This window comes from Schistocerca serialis, chromosome 1 (assembly GCF_023864345.2).
Source record: "Schistocerca serialis cubense isolate TAMUIC-IGC-003099 chromosome 1, iqSchSeri2.2, whole genome shotgun sequence".
In the NCBI taxonomy this organism is placed as follows: Eukaryota; Metazoa; Arthropoda; class Insecta; order Orthoptera; family Acrididae; genus Schistocerca; species Schistocerca serialis.
Window position 1 is genome coordinate 1,285,885,443 of NC_064638.1, and position 21,205 is coordinate 1,285,906,647.

At 39.8% G+C, this 21,205-nt stretch overlaps 1 pseudogene; it reads right to left on the reverse strand.

Annotated features, from left to right (window-relative positions):
* Positions 1-20,395, reverse strand: part of LOC126456903 (lysosomal alpha-mannosidase-like) — a 225,133-nt pseudogene extending 204,738 nt beyond the window's left edge.
* Positions 20,396-21,205: the final 810 nt, after the last annotated feature.

A 21,205-nucleotide genomic window follows, 5' to 3' on the forward strand; every position in this document is an offset into this window, starting at 1 on the left:
TACTTCTGTCCGAAGTAATAGGCGCACCGCCGCAGTGACTGCAGTGCCGAATCTGACGAAATTACCAGACTTCAAACCCGCTCACCAGGAGTTCTGGTTTAACCTGGTTGAGCAAACATTCAATGTCTGTGCTTTGGACGACGACGCACGCTTCGCCTGCCTCATGAACCATCTTCACGACCATGTCGATTTAATTTATGATCTGGTCAAAGTACCCCCCCCCCCCCCCCCCTAGCAGGGAAGTATGCTGTGGTGAAACAAACGATACTGGAGCGCATCTCTAAAACCAGGAGAGAAAATGTGCGACAGCTCATCTACGAAGAGCGTCTCAGCGACAGGTCTCCGTCCCAGCTGTGGCGCTGCATCCATCTTCTCGTCGATGAGCAAGTTATGCCTGATGACACACTCACAGAAATCTGGACTGAAAAGCTGCCTTTGCCTGTCCAGACTGCAATCTCTGCGTATGAAGATAGGCCAGTAAATGAACGTATACGCGCCGCCGACAGAGCGTACTCTGCCAGGCAATGTGAGCTCCGTGTACTGCATTCTGGACGTGACCGCACTAAGACGCTTTCTGACGCCACGCCCTTGTCTGGTACTGCTGATAACAAGTTTTTTAAACTAGCTGCCTTGCCGGCACCTTCAACTCCTCGCAACGACAGTGCATCGGCCTCTGTGTAAGACTCTTGGGCACATACTCCGTCACCTAGCAACTACCCACAAGGGCACAGGCCCGCCCAACCTTACTGTTTCTTCCACACGAGATTCGGGGAGCAAGCTCGCAAATGCCAGACACCGTGTTCTTACCCAAACTCCAACCGCAGGTAGGCTACGGTGCCACCTCCCGCGATGTAACAACGGGCATCATCCCACGTTGCACTCCGTTTCGGACAATAACAGTAAGTGTGGTCGAGTCTATGTTCGCGATTTACGATCAGGTGTATGTTTTCTGGTAGACACTGGCACAGACATCTCTTTGCTGCTAGTTCGCCTAGCGACCAATAAAGTGCAACCACACAAAACAGTACTTCGTGCAGTGAACTTGTCTACCCTACACAGTGTTCGGGTTCCACTTTGTATACAGTGAAACTTTCGCCCGAGTGCAAGGTGGAGTGGACGTTTCTAGTGTCAACAATTGAAGAACCTATTCTCGAAATTGATTTCCTCAAGCACTATCAATTGTCACTAGATTTTGTGCAAAATACTGTGTTTTACCCCCCCCCCCCCCCCCACTAATACCCCCCCCCCCCCCCCCCACTAAACAAACATATTCCTTTCACTTCGCCGAGTGACAGTTCGGCTAACACCAAACATGTGTGCTGTGCTAAGAAGTGTGTAAACCTATCCTTGGAGCTGCAATCTTGGACAAACAAGTGGCTAGTGGAGTGCGCCAAGTCTTCTAAGTTGCGGATGGAACGTATGGAAATGTTGCTGCATCTCCACGACATACACCACGAGTTGGCCTCCACACAACAATGCCTCGCGGCACTACAAGCAGACGACTCATCGGCTTCAGACAAGGTCAGTCCACGCCAATCTGGTGTTCCCGTGCCCGCGCACGTTAACGACAATGTTGTGAACTCTGTAAACTGTGTCAGCACCCCCTTTTGTAATGATAGGAAAGCCCGAGTCCTCATGCTCCTTGTGTTCCGAATGGAAAATTAACTTGCCAAGCTTGTGGCAATGAACTACGGCCATCTGCTGTCCGGCCACGCCTACGCTCGTGCCTACAGCACTCGTAGTGGCAAGGCCCGCTACCAAGAACCAGTGTACCAACCTCGCCCATGTTAACACGTGTGCGGCCTGTACGCAGCCTACGAGCGGGTGGCACACCTGTACTTCCGTGCCCTCAGCGCCACATTCAAATCCACAATAGTAACTCGACATTTCTCAGAACTGAAAGAAATCTGATTGCTATGCAACAGAGCCCCGAAGAATGTTTCTCCGTATTTTGGTTACCACTTTCAGCTCAACACGGTATCTGCAGCATCTGGAGCAGATTTCTACAACAGCGGAAGCGTGTAATCGCCATCAGTTTCACACACCGCCCTGTGTACGCTGTATGTATTTACCCACAACAGTGAACATACAGTTACTCACACAAATACAAAGACAATACTAGGTGGTGTGGGGAAACATTTAAGTATAATGGCCCTGTAGAGCTAAACAGTAATTAGCCTAGTAAGAAAGAAGTCATTATAAATGTCTACCGTTAGACAGGACACGATCCTGATACAACACTCATAGTGAACCTGCAATATAAATATGTTAGTAATTTAGTAAGTAATGTTTCATTGTGTGTATATATGTCTAGTCTTATAGAGTAACTACATTATGGTCCTTTGTATGTTTCATGCTAACGCCAACGTGCGGGAGTATCTTGTGAAGAGAACGAGTGCGCCGTCCCAGCAGCCGAGCAGAAACTTCAAAAAGGTCAGAACATTTGAATTACTAGCTTTCTTGAGCATTTATGCATTGTAGTGACCCTTCATGTAGAAATTTTCTAAGTATAAATAGAGTTGCTATATTACTTTTACTAGAATTCCAGTGTTTCAGTAGATATAGTAAGACAACATTTTATGTGTTATCTATGCACTGTTTTTGTGTCACATTGTAAAGTGTACATTAACAGCATTAGGACATTAACGTTTTTGCGTGTGTAAAAGTTTAATAGTCACTTTTGTAGGACTTATTTAGAGGAGAAACTGTCAATTGCTCATTTACATGGTGATAACGAGATCTATGTTCAAAGCTAATAAGCAAGCACGCATCACAATGCCACAAAATGAATTAAATAATGTGAATGCATCGTCAACTAGTGCCACAGAATTTAATACCGCCGTGGTTAGCGATATGTCGATTACGGCTGAGCAACCAGCAATAATTAATGCGCTCATGCCGTCGACACAAACGGTTGCTAGTTCCGACATTCATATGTCGAAAAAAGTCCAGAGAAATATGCAGCAACCAACAAACAACATGAATTTCATCTCTGACGCAGACGCGTGCGAAAACGAAATGACTGTACCGAAAATTGTGTCGGCGCAATCCTCATTAAGCCCAGTGCAATCGCCAATTGCTGAGAATACCGATTTGTTATCCCAGCTGATGTCAAGTTTGACTGTCATAACACAAGGGATTAAAGCATTGGAAACCATGCAATCCATGTTTGCAAATGACATGAATCGTAGATTCCAGGCATTGGAGAGTGCGCAATTTAATTTGGCTCAGGAGCAATCTAATAAACTAAAAGAAATAAATGATAAGATTACTGAAAAATTCCAGAGTTTGGAAACAAAGCAGAGTCACTTGATTACCAGTCAGGCACAACTCATAGTTACACAAGAACAACAGTATCAGGAGTTAACAAACAAATACAAAGACATCTTATGTCACCAAGATGCACTAAATCATCAAGTGCAAGAAGTTATTCATGTACAGAACACTATTGCGCAAGACGTGAATACAATTAAGCACGATAACGAGCAATCTGTCATTGAGCTTACTCGGAGGATAGACACTCTCAGTCTCGAAGGCGAGAAACACATAGAGAAACTTTTCAATGAACATAAGATTGCATTTTCTAAGGACATTGAAGATTGGGCGAAAGAGCAAACCGAGACAGTGCGAAATTATGTTGACAAAACCTTGAAAGAAACAGTTTCTAACGTGCAAGTTAACAACGAAGCTGCACAAGAACAACTTAAAGCAGAAGTTAAAGAGATTAAGGAGAATGTAGGAGATGAATTTCCTGCTTGGAAAGCAAAGATAGAAAATACATTAAAAGCATGCCAGCAGGGTCTAGTTAATACTAGAGGGGCACATACTACTTGCAGTTTATCAAAAGCAGACATTATTCCTGATGAAACCAGTGAAACCGAATCCATGCAACAATATCCATGTATTGGTGCATATTTACGTAATCAACCAGAAACAAATTATCGAGATTATCATTCACCGCGTAGTAGCCACCAGAATACACCTGTGACTATGAATGAAGAAAAAATGCTTAAATATCGTCAATTCCAGATATTTATTCCCGAAAGGAAGTCGATCAATCCCGAGGTATTTATCAAGCAATTTAAAGGGATATTGCCACGAATGTGGACTGAGCAACAAAAAATTATGTACGTTGCAGGATTCATACATGGAGATGGATCGATGTGGGCGTCAGAAGCATCCGATTGGTGTCAAGATTATGACCAATTTGAATGCGCTTTCTTGCACAAATATTGGAATAAAGGTGTACAAGAAAGACTACGTAAGGAAGTTTTTGACCCACAACCTTTTTCTTTCAAAAATGGATCTTTAAGAAAGTATTTTGAGAAGTATATAAATAAAAGTAAATACTGGAATGAACCAATCCCAACGCAGGATATCATTCGAATATTAAAGGGCAAACTTCCACTTGAAGTTAAGGAAAAACTTCTACATGTGCCTGAACAACATGTGGAAGATTTTCTAGCCACATTGGATTCAATAGACATTCTGTTCGAAGAATCTCGTGTGTGCTATAACCAACCAAGTTACCAACCTAACAAATACAATAGTAACAACAAACAGTATGGAAACAAACCTTTTGCACACAATTCACCAAACCCACAGGTGAATTATTTCCAGAAAAACGTGAAATTTGGTAACGAAAATCCCGACCAGTGTAATCATGACCAACAATGTGAACAAACATATAAACGGAAATGGAGGAAGAATAATAAGAAGAAGAAAGGATACTATCAAGAAGGGAATTATCAGCAAAAACGCCGATATCAGCAACCAACCCATGAATATCACAACCAACCACAAACTTGAGGTTGGGTACCAAATGATAATGCAAATGAATGGAGAAATCAACCACCAATAATAACCGACGTAACGGGGCAGACATCTACTAATAATGGACAATCGTCAAACTAAACTCGACTGTCAGAAGCCCCAACGGTCCAGTCGAGGAAGTTTTCAGGGGCGAAAATTTGAGCGTCAAATTTTTCCGGTACAATGAAGGCAGATTATTAATAGAAGAACTTCAGCACGATATGATGCCTTGTCAAGAGGAACATATCACTGTACCTGTTGCGAAAATTCAGGCGGCGATTGAAGGCATTACTGTGCAAGTTACTTTAGATACAGGAGCAGCAGTAAATGTCGTTTCTGAGAAGTTATTTCAAAGAATACTTCAGAAAGCAAATCCACCGATTTTCCCTGTTCAATGTTGTAGAATTGTAGGTCCTACTGGTCATAAGTCTTCTCAGGTTAAAGTGCAGACTCAACTCCAGTTAGATATAGGAAATGTAGCTATAAATTGCACGTTCCTTGTAATAAAAAAATTGGTTGAGAACTGTATCCTAGGTATAGATGAATTTAGAGAGAGAAATTGGCATATCGATTTTTCTCTAGGCCGTGCCAGTTTTACAATAATGGATCAGAAACATCAACTGAATCTTCTCAGGGAATATAGTACCCATGGAAAATATTGTCAGGGACGAAAGCGGCAAATAAAGTGGATACATAGCAAACCTGTACGGTATTACCAAATTAATTACTTGTTAAACCCTGAAGTTATGGTATATGAAAAGTTGCAAGAACCTGAATATTTGCAACAGCACCAAAGAAAGCAATTATATGATCTTCTACAGGAATATCATGAAGTCTTTCAAGAAAGACCTGGTGTAATCAAGGGATACACATGCCATTTAGATGTGATACCACACCAAGTTTTCTGCCGTATTTTTTATCCAGTACCGTGGCACCAACGAAAGGCAGTTGATGAGGAAATCCACCAGATGCTTGAATGGGATCTGATCGAACCTTCGACGAGTCCATACTGTAGTCCGCTTCATGTTGTCTCGAAAAAGGGAGGAAAAGTTCGTCTCGTGCTAGACGCACGGCAGATAAATAAGATTATCATGCCCGTGCGAACTCACCCGGAAAACATCGATGAGCTAATTCAAAAGTTCGAGGGGATGAAATACTTAACAAATATTGATTTGAGAAGTTCATTTTGGCAGGTGGCTCTAGACGAACCATCAAAAAAGTACACCGCATTTGTACATGCAGGTAGAAGCTATCAATTTAAGGTTTTACCTTTCGGGCTAAACGTGAGCTCAGGAGTTTTTATAAATGCTCTAGATCATGCATTGGGACCTGCACTTCGAAGCAATTTAACTTTATTTGTGGACAACATGCTCATAGCTACGAGCACATGGGAGGAGCACGTTGATTTATTGAGAAGAGTGTTAGAACGTTTCAAGGAAGCAGGCATAACCGCAAATCTGCAAAAGTCCCATTTTGCTCAAGATAAAATCAAATTTTTGGGTCATCTTATAAATGGAAAAGGCATCTTACCGGACTCCGAGAAACTAAAGGCAATCAAAAACTTTGCAGTTCCAACAACAAAAAGACAGTTAAAGGGCTTCCTCGGAGTTGTCTCTTTTTTCAGGCGTTTCATTCACGACCACTCTATTAATGCAGAACCGTTGTACAGCTTGTTGCGCAAAAATACTCTGTGGGTGTGGACGCAACAATGTCAGAATGCATTTGAAGCAATAAAACATGCCTTAGTCAATTCACAAATATTATATCATCCAGATATGAGCCAAGAATTCGGTTTAATGGCAGATGCTTCGGAAATTGGAATAGGTTCATGCCTCTTCCAAGTAAAGATGATAGATACGATATCAATTTTCTGTCCAATAGCTTTTGCTAGCCGACTCTTAACTGCTTGTGAAAGAACATATATGACTACCGAAAGGGAAGCATTGGCCGTAGTCTGGTCATTTAAGAAATTTTACTATTACTTATATGGATCGAAGACTGTGACCACAAAGCATTAAGTTTTTTGCAAACATGTAAATTATTACATCCAAGATTAGCAAGATGGACGCTCTCACTCCAAGAGTTTCAATTTGAAATTAAATACCTAAGCGGACAGTATAATTTCATCGCTGATGCACTGTCTAGAATGCCAGATGGAGATTTGTCAACTATCAACATCACCGGCAATCCATCCGAATTTAATGTTCTTATAATGACTGATAGAATATATAGGAAACATTTTCTTGACATGTGTAAGAACATGGAAAAACTACAGAATGAAGATCCTCGTTGGCATTCAATAAAGGAAACTGTAGCAAAGCCTGGAAACGATGATCTGAAGAGACTGTACAAAGTTGAGGATGATGTCTTATTTTTCAAAGGGCATCTTGATTCAGATAATTGGAAGGTGTGTATTCCCGAGAAGAATGAGAATGACTTAATTTTGCACACGCACATCACTTGGGGACATTTTGGAGTATTAAAGTGTGCTCGGAAGATCAAGCATATTGCTACTTCCCAAACATTCGCAGGAAAGTGCACAGACAGTTAAGGAAATGTAAAATTTGTCAGCTAGCCAAACCAGGAAATTTTTGTGTGAAAGATTTCCTACATCCTATTATACCCACTAAATCGCTGTCAATCATTTCGGTCGACGTCTGTGGTCCTCTACCATCATCAAGGGGAGGATGCAAATATATTGTAGCTTTTCTTGATATATTCACTAAGTATGTCAAACTTTATCCATTAAAATCAGCTACTGCTGCATCCATAGCCAAGAAGCTGGTCAAAGATTATATAGTCAAAGTAGGCAAACCAGAGGCTATTCTTTCTGACAATGGGTCAATGTTCACTGGATTTCGTTGGAGGCAAACATTAGCCAGTTGTGGTATAAAACAAATTCTAACATCAGTGTACCACCCTTCGGCGAATCCAGTGGAACGAATTTTTCGTGAATTAAACTGGTTCATGAGAACATATTGCCACATCCAGCAACCCAAATGGATCGATTATCTTCACGATTTTCAGGAAATTGTAAACAATATGCCACATACTACGACAGAATACACCCCATACGAACTGATGTTTGGAAAACAGGAACAGAATGACTGGATTCGACCAATTCCTAAAGTAGCTATTAACAAAATAGACCTACAAAATAAAGTACGACAATCCTTACTCAATATAATGGACAAGGCAAGAAAAAGGAAAATATATTTTGACAATCGACTTGGAAAAATAAAAACATATAAAGTGAAAGACCAAGTTTTAGTAAAAACTCATCCTAAGGCTTCACTTATACAGAGGAAGAACACAAAATGGCAATTATTGTATCAAGGACCATTTGTGATCACCAAAATACCCCATCCAGGAACTTATGTTTTGAAGGATGTGAAGAATGGAAAGGTGAAAGGAATGTATCCTCATCACTTGTTAAAGCAATTTCATGATGACTGAAGATTCTGAATATTGAAAATACTATTCTTATCAAATAATATTGATTAGAGAATTTTCATTAAACCTATGAATCATACTTAGGATAGTTTTTTTTGTTTTTTGCAATTTAGTAGTTAGTTTTTCTTTTCAGGCATACTGTACGAGAGATATGCAGACATTATGTATAGGTTTTCCACTGTAAGGATAAGTTTTCTTTTCAGTATGCAGAGAATTTAGCTATAGTATGAATGATTTCTTTTAAAATTTTTTTATTTAGTAGATAGTAATTTCAATCAGGTTTCACAATGCATAATGACCATGGGTTAGTGACTCAAATGAATCTGGTCTATGGCAAGATATTTTTCCTTATGTCAATTTAACAATGTCAGTGTATGTTTGTATTTGCTTTTTTTTTTATTTTGCTGAGCTGAAGTCATGCTGTTCGGAAGGGGTAACCCGTTCTCAGTTTTAAAAAGGACGCCTGTTACTTTGTTTCAATCTTTTGTGATGAACATTGTCTTTATAATTGTACTATTGTTGTAACATACCTGTGTATGTAAATTATGTTATGTCAATTGTTACTCGCAAAGTTACCAACTGAGCAAATGCCTTTCAGTTATAAGCACATCAACAAGTGTAAAAGTCCATCTGAAAGATGACGAGCATAAGTTGACACGGCAGCACCAGTTGGATTTGTGTATAGTGCATTATAGGGTTGTTAATAGAAATGAAGAACACCTTACGACTTCCGAATATTTCGAATTCAGGACGGACAATTAGAAAGAACTTTAGATTAGATTCTATTTCAGCTCAGCATAGATCAAATACCTTTTCCACGGAACTTACACTGACTCTTATTTTCATGTTAACCATATGCGGAAAACCATAATACCCACGAGGAGACGGTGAAATGGGAATAGAATTCCATCAGTTACCAGGAGATGACAGATAGAAGGGAATCGTAGATGGACGTAAACCAACGAGTCGACGGTTCACCTCAAGACACAGAAGATTAACAGTGTTGTGTTTCTTTTGTGAACAGTGTTTAAATTCATTTTAAAAAAAAAATCCATATTGTAAATATTTTTTTTAATTTCCATTGTAATTCAATTAATTTTCTTTGCAAATGAGAAATACGAGGATGGTAAATCTACCCCGAGGTTTTCCTTGGTTTTCCTTTGTGGGGCTTGGCCGAATGGCTAGATTATCCATTTGAGACATCCCAAGGTGAGTGACAGAAGCTTTGAGAGATGATGAAAAAGGTTTCTGATCACATCTCATGCCATCCTCGACAAATGAATAAAAGCAAGCATGTAAGCTATGCATATATGCTGCATCAGGAATTCAGCACAGGCTTTGTCAGCAGTATATGCACCCAAATCAATAATTTACATTTAGATAGTCATTCACTAATACCAAAATATCATAAGAAATACAGTGGACATTAATACTCTAGTGGACATTAATACAGCGTCATAAACAATCACTGATATAGTGTTGTGTGAACGCTCATGTTTGTTTTTGCCCAAAAACGTTCGTCCACAAGAGGGGCATATATGATGTATCATGCAGCGTAACTTGCTGTGACAGTGTGAGAGAGAGACAAAGATATTGTTTATTACTCTGTGGCGGTCAGCGCTCACATAATTATTCTTAGGATATAGAGTTCTTTCGTTCTTGTTAAGAGTAATTCTGAGGGGAGGAGAGCCATTCTTGTGATGTAAAAAATCGACGCCATTGCGAGTTTTTGATTCACATTGTAAAATATAAGTGCATATTGAAGGAAATCAGTTAATAGAACAATAAAATATTGTTCATTTCAAGAAGGTACGTCTTATTATACACCCAGCGATGTACTGCTATTGTGATTTACTAATAAACACCAGTTGAGAACAGTTCCGACGGGAGCGTTCAGTTCTAGTGAAATAGTTCGATGTTTTCTTCGGAAAAGAAGTCACTTCATGGATCATTCAAATCCACAATAGTAACTGGACATTTCTCAGAACTGAAAGAAATCTGATTGCTATGCAACAGAGCCCCGAAGAATATTTCTCCGTATTTTGGTTACCACTTTCAGCTCAACACGGTATCTGCAGCATCTGGAGCAGATTTCTACAACAGCGGAAGCGTGTAATCGCCATCAGTTTCACACACCGCCCTGTGTACGCTGTATGTATTTACCCACAACAGTGAACATACAGTTACTCACACAAATAGAAAGGCAATACTAGGTGGTGTGGGGAAACATTTCAGTATAATGGTCCTGTAGAGCTAAACAGTAATTAGCCTAGTAAGAAAGAAGTCGTTATACCACACCTCCCTGCCTCCCTACCATTGCTCGTACAGGTGCCATCCAAGAATTCACAACACATGTGCACCCTGATGACATACATAAATTATCTGTTGTCGTAGATGGCGATACAGTGTGTGTGGTACTCGCGTGTCACAATATTGAGGGAGGAAGTGCAGAATCTCGTGTGGTGCGCCACTTTAAATTGAGCAGAAGTGCTGTGTGTGGCAATTTGCATGCTTTTGTTAGGCCTTCTGGCAAGGTGATTCTCCGCCTGCCGGCTGACGAAGTGCTACACCTTCACTCCAGGACGGGACGTCGTTTTCAGCCTTCAGCCGCCGGCGTCGCTGACTTCACCGTCGACGTATCGGGCTTCACCCCCCGGTCTCCTACCAGTCGACCGCTTCCACCTGACGCAGAAAAACTGTGTGTTACCTTCCTAACTTCTCACCCCCCCCCCCCCCCTTCACAGGGACGTGTACTCCATACTGCGCAGGGGGGGGGGGGCTATGTGGCGTAGAGCGCCATAAAAATCGATATTTGTTCTTTGCGTAAGTGTGCTGTCTTCGAGGAGAGGGCTTTGGAGAGTATGTTGGACGCTAACGGCAGTTAGCATCCGGACTTGTATCTGTGTAGATGCTAAGTGTGAATAAATCTGTATATGAGAGAATTCTAGTTGTTTACCTACAACTATACCATATTCCCTCACTACAATGTTTGTTTATGAAACAACCCCTGATGAAATTAGGAACATAATAAAATTGTTACCCAATAAAATCTCTAGTGGCTATGATGAAGTACCTGACTTCATATTAAAGGTGTGTGCTCCCCATATAGTAAAGCCATTATCAACCATCTACAACCAATCATTAAAAACTGGCATTTTTCCAGATGCTCTCAAAATAGCTAAAGTCTCACCATTACTAAAGAAAGGTTCCCCTGATTTAGTATCCAATTATAGACCATTATCCATATTAAGCATCTTTTCAAAAATCCTGGAAAAACTTTTTTATGACAGGCTTATAAATTTCATAAAAAGCCACACACCAATCAGCATTCAACAACATGGTTTTAGTAAATCTTTATCCACCCAGAGAGCAATTTTTGAACTGTTGGACCACATACTGAAATCAATTGACCAACATAATATAGCTGCAGGTATCTTCTAAGACCTCTCTAAAGCCTTTGACGTACTAGATCATAAAATACTGCTTGCTAAATTGGAAAGAAGAGGGATAAGAGGTGTGGCTCACAACTGGCTATGCTCTTAACTACAAAACCGCAGACAGAAGGTATCACTTCAATACGATATTAATGTACAGAATAAAATAAGTAACACAGTTTTCCTCTTGGAGGAAAGAACAATAATATATGGTGTTCCCCAGGGTTCTGTTCTAGGGCCATTACTTTTCCTCATTTACATAGATGATCTTGTTGAATGTATGAGCCCACAAAAAACTATCCTGTTTGCTGATGATACAAGCATAGTGTTGACTGGATCTAGCCCTGAATCCCTTCAGACAATATCTGATAACTCTATGAAAAAACTTTCTGAGTGGTTTAACCAAAATGGCCTAATTGTTAATAGTGGGAAAACTGTATGTATCAACTTCCATCTAATTCCCACATCCAATCAAAAAACTATCCAAGTAAAGTTAAATTATGATAAAATTGAAAATGTAAATGCAACAAAATTTTTGGGTCTATGGGTCCAACAAAATTTAAAATGGGACACACATATAAACAACTTATCAAAGAAACTCTCATCATTGTGCTATGGACTAAGAATACTAAAATCTACTACAAGTAAATCCACACTAATGCAAGCATACCATGTGCAGTTCCACTCATTGCTCCGCTATGGAATCATCTTTTGGGGAAATTCAACTCACAGCACAAATATATTTAAACTACAAAAAAAGAGCACTGAGGATAATCTGTGGCCTCAAAAAGCTGGAATCCTGTAAATGTCAATTTATAAAACTTCATGTTCTAAGCATCCCATCCCTATTCATTCAAGAAACAATCCTATTCACCAGGGAATACCTCTCAAGAACAGGCAAATTAATCCAAAACAATGATATACACGCTCATTATACCAGAGGGCAATCTAATATCCATCAAATTTTTTCAAGGAGATCATCATACCAAAAATATATAACTCATCTGAGCATCGTATTACACAATAAAATTCCAGAACAAATAAAAACTGCTCCAGATCCAATATTTAAAAATAAACTAAAGGCATTTCTAACAAAGCACTGTTTCTATTCAGTACAAGAATTCCTGGAAATGAAAAATTATAAAGTTCCTTTATAAATACTGTGATTAGAGTAAAACATTCTGTAGGCAAAATAATAACATAATTTCTACTATACACAACTATGTTTCAGTTTCACTTCCCCAAATTTTTTAACTCGCTTTTTGAATGTACAAGTACACATTCTATTAGTATTAAAACTTAACTGTCTGTGGAATCTCAATGTTAATTTCATGTTTAATGTAGTTTTTAATGACATTGTCCTTCTATTGTGTTTCCAGTTGACATTTTCACTATTCTGTAATCTCAGTGATTATTTGTGTAAATTTAAAGTAGCACTACATTGCCTACATGTTTCTGTTGTGTTTCCAGTTGACATTTTCACTATTCTGTAATCTCAGTGATTATTTGTGTAAATTTAAAGTAGCGCTACATTGCCTACATGTTTCTTAGTTCCCCATGTAAATTGTTTGTATTCTCTGTATGTGAAGTTACTATATTCATCAATGAACAATTTTGTGTACATTTTTTTAAATGGCAGTCCATTGCCTATTTTTTTCTCCAAACTACATATTTGTTAAGAAAAATGACTTGTCCTATATCATGTGTACTTTGTACAATATGTGATCCACAGGATAAATAAATAAATACAAGTACAAATACAAATACCAATTGCCATCTGCTTTCTGTACAAATCATAAACAGCCTTTCACTCCCTGTATTTTACCCCTGCCACCTTCAGAATTTGAAAGAGAGTATTCCAGTCAACATTGTCAAAAGCTTTCTATAAGTCTACAAATGCTAGAAATGTAGATTTGCCTTTCCTTAATCTTTCTTCTAAAATAAGTCGTAGGGTCAGTATTGCCTCACGTGTTCCAACATTTCTACAGAATCCAAACTGATCTTCCCCGAGGTCAGCTTCTACTAGTTTTTCCATTCGCCTGTAAAGAATTCGTGTTAGTATTTTGTAGCTGTGACTTATTAAACTGATAGTTCGGTAATTTTCACATCTGTCAACACCTGCTTTCTTTGGGATTGGAATTATTATATTCTTCTTGAAGTCTGAGGGAATTTCACCTGTCTCATACAGCTTGCTCACCAGATGGTGGAGTTTTGTCAGGACTGGCTCTCCCAAGGCCGTCAGTAGTTCTAATGGAATGTTGTCTACTCCCAGGGCCTTGTTTCATCTTAGGTCTTTCAGTGCTCTGTCAAACTCTTCACGCAGTATCATATCTCACATTTCATCTTCATCTACATCCTCTTCCATTTCCATAATATTGTCCTCAAGAACATCACACCTGTATAGACCCTCTATATACTCCTTCCACCTTTCTGCTTTCCCTTCTTTGCTTAGAACTGGGTTTCCATCTGAGCTCTTGATATTCATACAAGTGGTTCTCTTTTCTCCAAAGGTCTCTTTAATTTTCCTGTAGGCAGTATCTATCTTACCCCTAGTGAGACAAGCCTCTACATCCTTACATTTGTCCTCTAGCCATGCCTGCTTAGCCATTTTGCACTTCCTGTTGATCTCATTTTTGAGACTTTTGTATTCCTTTTTGTCTGCTTCATGTACTGCATTTTTGTATTTTCTCCTTTCATCAATTAATTTCAGTATCTCTTCTGTTACCCAAGGATTTCTACTAGGCCTCATCTTTTTACCTACTTGATCCTCTGCTGCCTTCATTATCTCATCCCTCAAAGCTACCTATTCTTCTTCTACTGTATTTCTTTCCCCCATTCCTGTCAATTGTTCCCTTATACTCTCCCTGAAACTCTTTACAACCTCTGGTTCTTCCAGTTTATCCAGGTCCCATCTCCTTAAATTCCCACCTTTTTGCAGTTTCTTCAGTTTAAATCTACAGTTCATAACCAATAGATTGTGGTCAGAGTCCACATATGCCCCTGGAAATGTCTTACAATTTGAATCCTGGCTCTTAAATCTCTGTCTTACCATTATATAATCTATCTGAAACCTTCTAGTATCTCCAGGGTTCTTCCATGTATACAACCTTCTTTCATGATTCTTGATCCAAGTGTTAGCTAAGATTAAGTTATGCTCTGCGCAAAATTCTACCAGGCGGCTTCCCCTTTCATTTCTTAGCCTTAATCCATATTCTCCTACTACGTTTTGTTCTCTTCCTTTTCCTACTGTTGAATTTCAGTCACCCATGACTATTAAATATTCGTCTCCCTTCACTACCTGAATAATTTCTTTTATCTCATCATACATTTCATCAATTTCTTCATCAGATGCAGAGCTAGTTGGCACATAAACTTGTACTACTGTAGTAGGCGTGGGCTTCGTGTCTGTCTTGGCCACAATAACGCATTCACTATGCTGTTTGTAGTAGCTTACCTGCACTCCTATTTTTTTATTCATTATGAAACCTACATCTGCATTACCCCTATTTGATTTTGTATTTATAACCCTGTATTCACCTGACCAAAAGTCTTGTTCCTCCTGCCACCGAACTTCACTAATTCCCACTATATCTAACTTTAACCTATCCATTTCCCTCTTTAAATTTTCTAACCTTCATGCCCGATTGAGGGATCTGACATTCCATGCTCCGATCAGTAGAATGCCAGTTTTGTTTCTCCTGATAACGACGTCCTCTTGGGTAGTCCCCGCCCGGAGATCCGAATGGGGGACTATTTTACTCAAGAGGATGCCATCATCATTTAATCATACAGTAAAGCTGCATGCCCTCGGGAAAAATTACGGCTGTAGCTTCCCCTTGCTGTCAGCCGTTCGCAGTACCACAACAGCAACGCCATTTTGGTTAGTTTTACAGGGCCAGATCAGTCAATCATCCAGACTGTTGCCCCTGCAACTACTGAAAAGGCTGCTGCCCCTCTTCAGGAACCAAACGTTTGTCTGGCCTCTCAACAGATACCCCTCCATTGTGGTTGCACCTACGGTACGGCTATCTGTATTGTTGAGGCACACAAGCCTCCCCACCAACGGCAAGGTCCATGGTTCATGGGGGGAAGCCATCTTATTAAGTAATTTTAATGTTGTATGTGAATACATGCATGAATTTTGTTGTAATTATCACAAGTTTGTTTCAGTGTGATGTTATGACTCACCTTCTATCTGGATTTTCTTGAAGCTCTCTTAACACAGTGTCTATAATGTACTGCACACCAGCTCTCTGCACAGACTGTTTACCTGAAAAATTATAGAATTCAATTATCAAAATCCTTTACCTGCATATCTGAATATTATGTTAATGGTCAATAATAAAACAAACAAGTCTCCGTGGTCTAGGGGTAGCGTCTTTAATTCATAATCAAAATGTCTTCTGTCCCGGGTTCGATCCCCGCCACTGCCTAAATTTTGATAAACAATCAGCATTGGCGGCCAAAGACTTCCGGCATAAGAAGTCAGCCAACGACCTTGTCAAAGAGGGCGGAGGAGTGGATAGAGGTTCAGGGCACTCTCTTGTCCTAGGGGTGGGAAATTGACCCTAAAGGCGGAAGAATCAGCAATGATCAATGACATGAGGATGCAGAAGGCAACGGAAACCACTGCATTAAAGACACGTAACGTGTATCCACAGGACATGTGGCCTGTAATTTAAGAAGTGTCATTATGATCTCTCCATTGGCAAAAGATTCTGGAATAGTCCCCCATTCAGATCTCCAGGAGGGGACTGCCAAGGGGGAGGTTACCATGAGAAAAAGATTGAACAATCAACGAAAGGATAAAATTCTATGAGTTGGGGCATGGAATGTCAGAAGCTTGAATGTGGTAGGGAAACTAGAAAATCTGAAAAGGGAAATGCAAAGGCTCAATCTAGATATAGCAGGGGTCAGTGAAGTGAAGTGGAGGGAAGACAAGGATTTCTGGTCAGATGAGTATCGGGTAATATCAACAGCAGCAGAAAATGGTATAACAGGTGTAGGATTCGTTATGAATAGGAAGGTAGGGCAGAGGGTGTGTTACTGTGAACAGTTCAGTGACCGGGTTGATCTAATCAGAATCGACAGCAGACCAACACCGACAACGATAGTTCAGGTATACATGCCGACGTCCCAAGCTGAAGAGGAACATATAGAGAAAGTGTATGAGGATATTGAAAGGGTAATGCAGTATGTAAAGGCGGACGAAAACCTAATAATCATGGGTGACTGGAATGCAGTTGTAGGGGAAGGAGTAGAAGAAAAGGTTACAGGAGAATATGGGCTTGGGACGGGGAATGAAAGAGGAGAAAGACTAATTGAGTTCTGTAACAAGTTTCAGCTAGTAATAGCGAATACCCTGTTCAAGAATCACAAGAGGAGGAGGTATACTTGGAATAGGCTGGGAGATACGGGAAGATTTCAATTAGATTACATCATGGTCAGACAGAGGTTCCGAAATCAGATACTGGACTGTAAGGCGTACCCAGGAGCAGATATAGACACAGATCACAATATAGTAGTGATGAAGAGTAGGCTGAAGTTCAAGACATTAGTCAGGAAGAATCAATACGCAAAGAAGTGGGATACGGAAGTACTAAGGAATGACGAGATACGTTTGAAGTTCTCTAACACTATAGATACAGCAATAGGGAATAGCGCAGTAGGCAGTACAGTTGAAGAGGAATGGACATCTCTAGAAAGGGCCATCACAGAAATTGGGAAGGAAAACATAGGTACAAAGAAGGTAGCTGCGAAGAAACCATGGGTAGCAGAAGAAATACTTCAGTTGATTGATGGAAGGAGGAAGTACAAACATGTTCCGGGAAAATCAGGAATATAGAAATACAAGTCGCTGAGGAATGAAATAAACAGGAAGTGCAGGGAAGCTAAGACGAAATGGCTGCAGGAAAAATGTGAAGACATCGAAAAAGATATGATTGTCGGAAGGACAGACTCAGCATACAGGAAAGTCAAAACAACATTTGGTGACATTAAAAGCAACGGTGGTAACATTAAGAGTGCAACGGGAATTCCACTGTTAAATGCAGAGGAGAGAGCAGATAGATGGAAAGAATACATTGAAAGCCTCTATGAGGGTGAAGATTTGTCTGATGTGATAGAAGAAGAAAAAGGAGTTGATTTAGAAGAGATAGGTGATCCAGTATTAGAATCGGAATTTAAAAGAACTTTGGAGGACTTACAGTCAAATAAGGCAGAAGGGATAGATAACATTCCATCAGAATTTCTAAAATCATTTGGGGAAATGGCAACAAAACAAATATTCACGTTGGTGTGTAGAATATATGAGTCTGGCAACATACCATCTGACTTTCGGAAGAGCATCATCCACACAATTCCAAAGATGGCAAGAGCTGACAAGTGCGAGAATTATCGCACAATCAGCTTAACAGCTCATGCATTGAAGCTGCTTACAAGAATAATATACAGAAGAATGGAAAAGAAAATTGAGAATGCACTAGGTGACAATCAGTTTGGCTTTAGGAAAAGTAAAGGGACGAGAGAGGCAATTCTGACGTTACGGCTAATAATGGAAGCAAGGGTAAAGAAAAATCAAGACACTGTCATAGGATTTGTCGACCTGGAAAAAGCGTTCGACTACAGAAAATGGTGCAAGCTGTTCGAGATTCTGAAAAAAGTAGGGGTAAGCTATAGGGAGAGACGGGTCATATACAATATGTACAACAACCAAGAGGGAATAATAAGAGTGGACGATCAAGAACGAAGTGCTCGTATTAAGAAGGGTGTAAGACAAGGCTGTAGCCTTTCGCCTCTACTCTTCAATCTGTACATTGAGGAAGCAATGATGGAAATAAAAGAAAGGTTCAGGAGTGGAATTAAAATACAAGGGAAAGGATATCAATGATACGATTCGCTGATGACATTGCTATCCTGAGTGAACGTGAAGAAGAATTAGATGATCTGCTGAACGGAATGAACAGTCTAATGAGTACACAGTATGGTTTGAGAGTAAATTGGAGAAAGACAAAGGTAATGAGAAGTAGTAGAAATGAGAACAGCGAGAAACTTAACATCAGGATTGATGGTCATGAAGTCAATGAAGTTAAGGAATTCTGCTACCTAGGCAGTAAAATAACCAATGACGGACGGAGCAAGGAGGACATCAAAAGCAGACTCGCTATGGCAAAAAAGGCATTTCTGGCCAAGATAAGTCTACTAATATCAAATACCGACCTTAATTTGAGGAAGAAATTTCTGAGGATGTACGTCTGGAGTACAGCATTGTACGGTAGTGAAACATGGACTGTGGGAAAACCGAAAACAGAAGAGAATCGAAGCATTTGAGATGTGGTGCTGTAGACGAATGTTGAAAATTAGGTGGACTGATAAGGTAAGGAATGAGGAGGTTCTATCCAGAATTGGAGAGGAAAGGAATATGTGGAAAACACTGATAAAGAGAAGGGACAGGATGATAGGACATCTGCTAAGACACGAGGGAATGACTTCCATGGTACTAGAGGGAGCTGTAGAGGGCAAAAACTGTAGAGGAAGACAGAGATTGGAATACGTCAAGCAAATAATTGAGGACGTAGGTTGCAAGTGCTACTCTGAGATGAAGAGGTTAGCACAGGAAAGGAATTCGTGGCGGGCCGCATCAAACCAGTCAGTAGACTGATGACCAAAAAAAAAAAATGAAACAAAATACACCACAGTTACTTTTTAGCTTTTCTGACAACATGAAATATTCTTGTGAAGAGAAAAAAATCATTTGTTTGACACTGAACTTTTTTGCATTGTTTCACAGTCACAAGAAACTATTCATTTCCAGGATACAGCAGAGTGTTTGTTTCTTTCAAATTTTCTGACTGATTAAAGGTGTGTGCCTTAATTTTTGTTCAGGATCAGGACTCCAATGTAGGACTTTTGACTTTTTCAGGCAAGTGCACTATTGACTGAGCTACCCAATCATGATTCACGGCCCATTTTCACAGTGTCACTTCCACTAGTACCTCATCTTCTTCTTCCAAATTTCACAGAAGTTCTGTACCTTGTGAAAGAAATGAAATTGCAAAGACATGGGAGGCTAAGGAATTGTTTCTAGAATGAGTTTTCGCTCTGCAATGGAGTGTGTACTGATTTGAATCTTTCTAGCAGATACAAACTGTGTTCTAGACTGGGACTGGCTGATGTGGGGCTGTGATGATTGGTTGTGAGTAGTGCTTGGATAGCTTAATTGCTAGAATACTTACCCATCAAAGGTAAAGGTCCTAGGTTTGAGTCCCTGTCTAGCACACAATATTAATCCAGCAGGAAGTTTCTACTGTTCATTTACTAGCTTGATAGTACTCAACAAACTGTTATTTTAATGCATTTAAAATCTGTGCTTGAATGAATAGAGATTTAAATAACTCTTAATTTGGTTGCAGGCACACAAGAATGTTACATTATTTCCTAGCAAGGTTAACTATTTTCTATATTTGTTTCCTTACTGTTATTTTTCCATATAATTTGGAATAGTTTTTAAACCTATTCTTATATAAATTCAGCATTCATTGATGTCAGTTACAATTATGTAAAAACTCTTTTCCAGTATTCAACTACAATAAAATTTCATACTTTTAACATTACTTACTTCCATAATAATACTGATCCACTGTTTTCAGCCAACCAACATCATCATGCGAATGTGGTATCATGTGTACATTTATCATGCCAGGAATGGTCTTATGGCATGCCTAAAACATCAAACAAATATTTTTTATTGCCTTGGTAGTGTGTATATTGTTAATAACAGTCTTACAATGTGTATCAGAATTAAGTAACTGAGGAAACCAGAACCATATGCTGAGAATAGACAGGCATCAGCCTTCACTCCCACCAGGAGAGTACATCGTTTGTTTGTTTATTATATTATGAGCTTCTAGCTAGAACTGAGTTACTTATTTAGTCTGCCATGTATGCTTTTGCTTATTGTACATTTGTGTAGTGTAGCTTTCCACCACCTTTATCATGGATAGGGACTGTGAATGCCGTTTTTGGGTGTGAGCTGAATTGGTGATCTTTTGCTAAGAGCTCCAGATGGTGCTGCTTTGGTGAAAGAGCATGAGCCTGAATCACTGTGAGGGCAAGAAATAGGGGTTTAAGAGATGCAAGCACACCTCATCTGTCTCCCAACACTCAGGGGTATAAGGGATGTCCAGCACATCCCACCTGCCCCCAACTGGTCCACTACTTTGGTCATTCTGGTTACAGCCCACATTGAGATTGACACCTCACTTGTGATCAAGTGACAGGTTGTTGCAGGCAATGAAAGATATTCTGGGATACAAATCAAAAGGCCTTTGCAGTTTGTCTGACAAACAGGTTCAGGTGCTGTCTGTGGCTGATAAAGATCATGAGCCAGGTGCAGTCTCTTTCCCAGTTTCAGGGGAAGCATCTCAGTCTGTGCATTCACAGAGAGTGGGATTATTGATAGATGGGAGCTCCAATGTAATACACATGATGAAGCCCCTTCTTTATAA